The sequence below is a fragment of the Limulus polyphemus genome, unplaced genomic scaffold (genome assembly GCF_000517525.1).
Source record: "Limulus polyphemus unplaced genomic scaffold, Limulus_polyphemus-2.1.2 Scaffold22, whole genome shotgun sequence".
NCBI lineage: Eukaryota > Metazoa > Arthropoda > Merostomata > Xiphosura > Limulidae > Limulus > Limulus polyphemus.
In genome coordinates, this window is record NW_013665632.1 from 690,036 (window position 1) to 697,267 (window position 7,232).

General features: G+C 31.8%; 1 protein-coding gene across 6 annotated transcripts in view; it reads right to left on the reverse strand.

The window, feature by feature from the left end:
- LOC106458351 (diacylglycerol kinase 1-like) overlaps positions 1-7,232 on the reverse strand; it is a 346,054-nt gene that overhangs the window by 119,734 nt on the left and 219,088 nt on the right. The window lies entirely within an intron of this gene.

Below are 7,232 nucleotides of genomic sequence, written 5' to 3' on the forward strand. Positions count from 1 at the left end.
GTAAAGTATGTCTAAAGTACGATTAAAGTATGTTTAAAGTGTGGGTTAGGTATGATTAAAGAAAGCCCCAATAAATTTGTTAATTTCGATTCAGAAACTCAATATAATCAAACGATTAAATAGTCCATGTACTTTTTAAGATCTATAATGTCTTTATTAAAGTATTCATTTAATTAAGTAGTCTATAAAAAACTTCTTATCTGAAACGTTAAAATGCTATAGTTCTTAATTTGTAGACGAATGAATACGTTAGAAAAGGGTTATATATGCAGTTTACACTTTCAGTCGTTTATTGCGTAGATGTACGGATGTGTGAATTGTGAGTACACAGCTAAGTGGATGATCAGTAACTGAATTTGGTATAGGTAGGTAAAAGTGTAACAGCGATGGATATTTTTAGGTAAAAGAACGTTTAAATACTTAACTAAAGATACTGTGTGTATATATATGCGTGAATATAAGAATTAGTGAAAATATGAGGCTGAGAGTTGGGGTGGCCAAGTGTTAGCGTACTCGTGCTGTAGATCCAAGAATTCACGTTCTTTTGCCACAGAAACGCACTCCGTACGAGTGACGATGAAACCCTTCTATTCGGTCAGCCACAAGTATCCCAAACATTAGCGGTAGCTGCTGAAAACTATCTACCTTCTCAATAGTCTATTACTTGAAAATTAGGTTTATGCGAATATAACCCTTTTGTACTTTTACTCGAAAGTTCTGAAGAAATAAAAAATTTTGTATGTATGTACGAACATGAGGATGTATAGGTTGGTGTGATCATTGTATACATGAATGGATGAGTTTCTGAGTGCGTAAATATATCTTTATGAAAGTGGGAATAGAATAATGGTGGAGAGCACTTCGATCTATTGATCTATTTTCGTTATCTTTAAATAGTATAAATAATTAATATTATCTTATGAATCATGCAGTATTTAGACTGTACTGTAGTGAAATAATACGTGGAACTTTGAGTTTCATTACAATAAGAGAAGGCACACGATGAATTCGTGTCTATGAGTACGTGTATGCGTTGGTTGATGTCAGCATTTATACGTGTGCAATAGGTATTACCCATAAGGATTACCATGCTGATTGTTTGTTTTTGTCTGCAACGCGAAGTAACATAAAATGAATGTGTGTAATTTCTTTCATAGACAAAGCTTCACAAGTCCAAATTTACTCTAATTAAACTCTCCAAAAAGTGGGTTGTTGGTGACAATAGATTTTTGGTGTGGGTTGAGTGTTAAGTAAAACGAAGTGCTTATTACTTTTCAGTCCATTCTATATATTAGTGATATCTTACTTTTGTGACTGGCTTTTGAGAGAGGACGGTTTGATTTATTGATAGTGTGCTCTTGACTCCCACTTACAAACTTAACTGATTTTATACTAGCTGGAGTACCCGTTTCCTGGGAGGAAGTTAAGTAAATGTATCATTAATTGTAAAAAACGCAAGAACGCCCATGAAAACAGCAGAACACAAAATGTGAAATCGGAAGTTTATATGTATCTCCCCATGGACCCAATGAACCTTCATGCTAAATTTGGTAAAGACCCATCAACAGTGTGCGAAGTAGTGGTAAAAACAAATGCTAAAATGTCAATAAAAACCGCCTCCATACCAATTTTGGTGAAGATCCATCTACACCCTGCGAAGTAGTTACATGGACATACAACAGTCAGTACTATTATATTTATAGATACACTCCTGTATTAGTGGAATGGTTTGAGGTATATCCTAGTAATATTCTGGCACAAAATTTGGAACTGTAACTACATCAAGAATCATTTCTTCACGATGGTTGAAAAAAGCTGCTGCCAGAACTTTAGTCTCCCGCTAAAGAGGTTAAACAAACATTAGTCTGTTTAATGTGATTGTTTTAGAGATTTAGGCTTAGGATGTGCCATGTGTAATACCTAAAAAAATAAAAATTTGGAAAACTCTAACAATGCGTTGGTTGTAAGACATATTTTTGAACAATGCATTTTTTAAAAAATAATTTTATTATATTAACTTGCAAGGAAGTTGATGTGATTATAATTACATGCAGTGTGTTACTTTACTATGACACTGGTGATAATAAAAATGCACATAATATTAGATTCATAAGTAGACCTTTATAATTTTATCATCTAATCAAATATATTGGTTCAAACTGTTAGAAAGTAGGACAATTTGATTATTTATTAATAAAACACTCAAATATTTCTATAAGTGGTTGCTTACGCTCAATATTTTAGTCATTAAATGATATTTGCCTGTAACTTAAAAATTTCGGTTCATCGCATAGAAACTTTCATAGGAAATATGTCAGTAGATTATTATATTCTGTAACTAGCTGAGGATTGCAGTTTTGAGAAATATTAGCTACGTGCTACAACTTAATATGCTGAAGTGTGACCCGAAAGGTAATATTCCTATGAAACTAAGAAACAATAATGAAGAATTTTCTATAGATACGTTTCTTGTTCATTAAAATGCTTATTACTGACTTAATCCGTTTTTAATGATACTGAAATACTAAGTAGATTTAACATACATTTTCTACTTTCATTTGTGTGAGGTCTATGCTAGATACGAATATTAATATATTTAAAAATAAGTCACAGCTTTTTTTATATGTTATGATATTGAAGAAAATTTATTTTGGTAATCAAAAGTTAAGTAGTTTCAAAGATCCACTTATAAATGATTTTTTTTTATTTTATCATGATATTCTGGAATCCCCAAAGACCGCATTTACAAAAGCTACCAACTAATTTTACATCATTTTCTATATATTTTGAGTAAAGTATTGTACATGCATGAATAAATAAAAACCATCTTTAAAGCAGTGGAAAAATGCACTGAATTACTAATCCCTATTAATCTGAGGTCCGCATGGCATACATATTTTCAAATTTAATTTATAAAACTAACTGGAAAAGTGGGAAGTTTTACTTTTTATTAATGTGACTTTCTTTTATTGCTAATAAAAGAAATTGGGGTTTCGAAGGTATATTTATTTTGAATTTAATGTAAGCTACTTAAAAACATCTAAAACTTTCAACAACATGCACACACGGAAAATTATAGATCTAATTTTACGATTTTTTTTTTCATGAGAAAATTCAGAGTTTTCTTCCTTATTAAAATCTCATGTTATTTGAAAAAAAAAACTATTGTCATTAGATACTTTGAATGATCATTTTTGGATCATTAAAAATAATATTGCAAATAGATTTGAAAGATTTCCTTAGAGTTTTTAATGATTTGATTGATCAGTTTATAGATACTGAAATAATTATTTCTAAAATCAAATTTAGTAAATATCAATGTAAAATATATTTAATTTCTGCATATATATATAATAGTTACATTATCTTTAATGCAAAAGTATTCAAACAAGTTGTTAGTATTCTTATGGGAATTAAATTCTCCACAAACATGGCTAACCTATATCTGTACTTCTATGAGAATTTATTTTTGAAACAAATATAAAACCTTAACTTGATTACTTACAACTTTCGTTATATTGATGATTTAATCTCTATCAATAATCTAAGTTTTGATTCAAATCAAATATATTCAAAGGATCTTACAATAGAGAGAAGCAGTAATACTTAAAATCATGTGCACTATTTAGATTTATATATTGTTTTTGTGGAAGGCAGAGTACAGTTAACTATTTTTGACAAAAGAAGAGGTTTTAGTTTACCCATCCTTACTTTACCTGTTTCTTTTATATTATTGAAAGTAATTGTTATTATTTTAACAAGGTATTTGACAGCTTGTAACAATATTAATTTCTTTATGGATGATGTTCAATTATTAACAAATAATTGAAAAATAATAGCTACAAAGACTGGCAAATATACAAAATTACACATTTTTATAACAAATATGTGATAATATATTAAAAAATATATTATTTATTAGCTTTCTGGAATATATAGAGGTCATTCGGAATTTATAAATAATTGACTATAATTTTTTAGGTATTTGTTCAGTATACTAATTTTAGTTAGATGGGCTTGTCTCAGCTCACCCGGTTTATACTTGAACATTTTTTTTTGAAAGGGAGGAGGATGAAGGTTTAATTATTACAGAACTATTATAATAAGGGTGTTTTAGATCTATTTAAAACACTTGAACACCATTTTATAATAATCGTTAAAAGGGGTGGAGGTTGGAATCCTACAAAATTAGAAATAAGGTGGTATATTTCTACTACAAGGTTATTTTGATATCTAAGTATTATGATGATTGCCTAATTTAACATAATTTTGTAATACGTAATACTTATTGAAAGGAGTGGAGGTTGGGAGTCTTAAAATTGTAGAAATATAGTATGGTTTATTTCTACTACAAGACTCTTTTTATATGTTTAAAGACTGAGGTGACTGTTTTCCCACAACTGGCTGCAAACAGTGAAAGACAATAGGAGTTGAGTCGTTGTGGGTTTAAGCACTCAACTCCTAACCCCTAATTGATTCTCCGTGGCTGCTAACTAGTTCGACATCTGCGATTGGATTGTGTCTGATAGATGGAATATCCCCAACGCTTTTGGGGGCTATGACCACAGATAATTTCTATTATGACTCAATGGTAATGATAAGGACTGGTAATAGAAATGTTCTTTCCTGGTTTCATTATAAACGTTTTGATTTGTGTGTATATATATATATATATACATGTATGTAATGAAACTTCCTTCGTATACCGTTGGATATGTAATTACTACAACGTTATTGAAGCTAGTATATTATTTATTTTATTTTGTAAAGATGACTTTTCCCTCTGCCATGTATTTCTTTAATCATCTGACTGCTCATGGTTTGATATTAGAAAATCATGTATTATTAAAAACTGCAATTTATTTGTTTTTAAAGCAGTAAAGCTCTTGTTTGTAAGATAGCTCTCTGGTCGGTAATCAAAACACAACAGTGCATTATGTTTGTTAGTACGTAAGATTAATTTTCTAGAGGTGAATGAGTACAACTAGCGGAAAGTTAATTGTTACTATGCATGTCAGTAAAAATCAAATACTGTTTGTTTGCTAGTTTTTTTAATTTTGCGCAAAGCTACACAAGGGCTATCTGCGCTAGCCGTACCTAATTTAGCAGTGTAAGACTAGAGGGAAAGCAGTTAGTTATCACCACCCACCGCCAACTCTTGGGCTACTCTTTACCAACGAATAGTGGGATTGACCGTCACATTATAACGCCCCCACGGCTGAAAGGGCGAGCATGATTGGTGGGACGGGGATTCGAACCCGCGACCCGCAGACTACGAGTCGAGCTCCCTAACCACCTGGCCATGCCGGGCATGAAATGATGTGTTTTTAAGTTTTAAGGAGTTGTTGTAAGGGAACTCGCCTTTCAATATAGTTTTTCGTAGACTGTTCAAAACACTACATTGGAATTATACTTTGCACAAAAGTAGACCATAATAACCATGCTTCTTGTTCGTGTCTTTTTTACCTTTACTCAAATATGTTTTATTGCAAACAGGTCAAAATCTTCTGAGAGTTTGGTCACTGATAAATTCTAATCCCAAGGTCAAGTCACTAAAAAATGACAAAGAACTTGGTCTCATCAGCTTTGATTGAGCAATGAGGCTTGGGTCAGACTTGAACACTAGAATATACGGTTACATGCTATATATATGACTAAGATATATTGTAAAGCATGAGTGGAAGAAGAAACATTAAACCGAAAGAAAACTCGCAAATATATCATTTTTATGCAATTTCCCTTTTAGTGAAATTAAAACTCAAAATATATGTTTATTCTACTCTTATAACTTTAAAAGTTTTCTTAACTAATTTCATTAATCAGTTTTTATATGTTTTAATAAACTAGACTCATCAAAGATATTATATGCTTATCCTAGTTTTAAACAGTAACATGTTATGACTAATATCATTCCATCATTGTTAAAAAAGAAAAACAGGATAACTTTGCTTTGTCAGAGTAAAATTTTATAGTGAATCGAATTTCACACAAATAAAATATTTATTTCACGATATTTGTAAAATGATTACATTTGCACATATAAACTTATTAAAAACAGTAGCAAGACGATCTGATCATAAGAATCCATGTAATATCCACTTGTCCGACATCTATTGTCGTGTTTACACTGGGGCGGGTTGATTATCGGGAATTACATGGTTTGTGTCCCGTTGTTACATAAAAACAAACCAACACGCTCCGTATTTTCGGGCCGTGGGATTGGGTACCCCAAGAATTAACGGTGAGTGCCGTTGATTAGATACCTTCCCTCTAGTCTATCAATACAAAATTAAAAATGTCGAGCGCAAATAGCTCTTGTATCCCAAACAAAACAAACCGTGCTTATATGAAAGCCATTGATACTTCAGGTCTTATGTGCATGTCGTTGGTTATTTTTATTTAACGAGCTTAATATTTGTTAATGTAGGTAACTAATTAATTAATAAAGAACAAAATTGCAAACTGATATCGACAAAATGTTCACTTATTAATTGTATTAGGTCGTCAAGATATTAATGTCGCTTTTTTAGATGAAAAAACCCGAACAACTTATATATCAAAACAAAACATGTATTAAAGGAAATAGTCTCAATTCTTATCGAATATGCTTTTACATCTTATAATCATGTTGTTAATACCCTAATTAAAGAAATCACTTGTTTTTGAAGCAAAAAAAAAACATGTCGATGTCCTTTTTAACACCTTCCACACTTCCATACGTTTTCCCATTAAGATGGTATTGCAGCGAACGAAAAATAAGGGAATCTGATGGTGCCATATCTGGAGAATATAGTGGGTGGGGGATAACTTCCCAACCCAACTCCATAATCTTGTGTTGCGTCAAACGTGCCACATGTGGACTTGCATTTGTCGTGGAGAAGAAGAACACCTTTCCGATTGACGAGTGAAGGGCGTTTCTGATAAAGAGCTTGATTTAAACATTCCAGTTGCTAACTATAGATCACTGCATTGACAGTTCGCTGTGGATTGAGGAGTTCGAAATGAATTACTCCTTTGATGTTCCACCAAATGCAAAGCATCACTTTCTGCGGATGGAGTTTAGGTTTGGGGGTCGGAAGTGGTTTTTGTCTAGAACTGAGCCATTGTTTTTGGCGTTTAGTATTCGCGTAGAGAATTCATTTTTCTTCACCGGTGACAATTCTATCTAAAAATGGTTCATGCACATTACGTGCCAGAAGAGACGAAGCAACGTTCACACGTTGGAAACGATG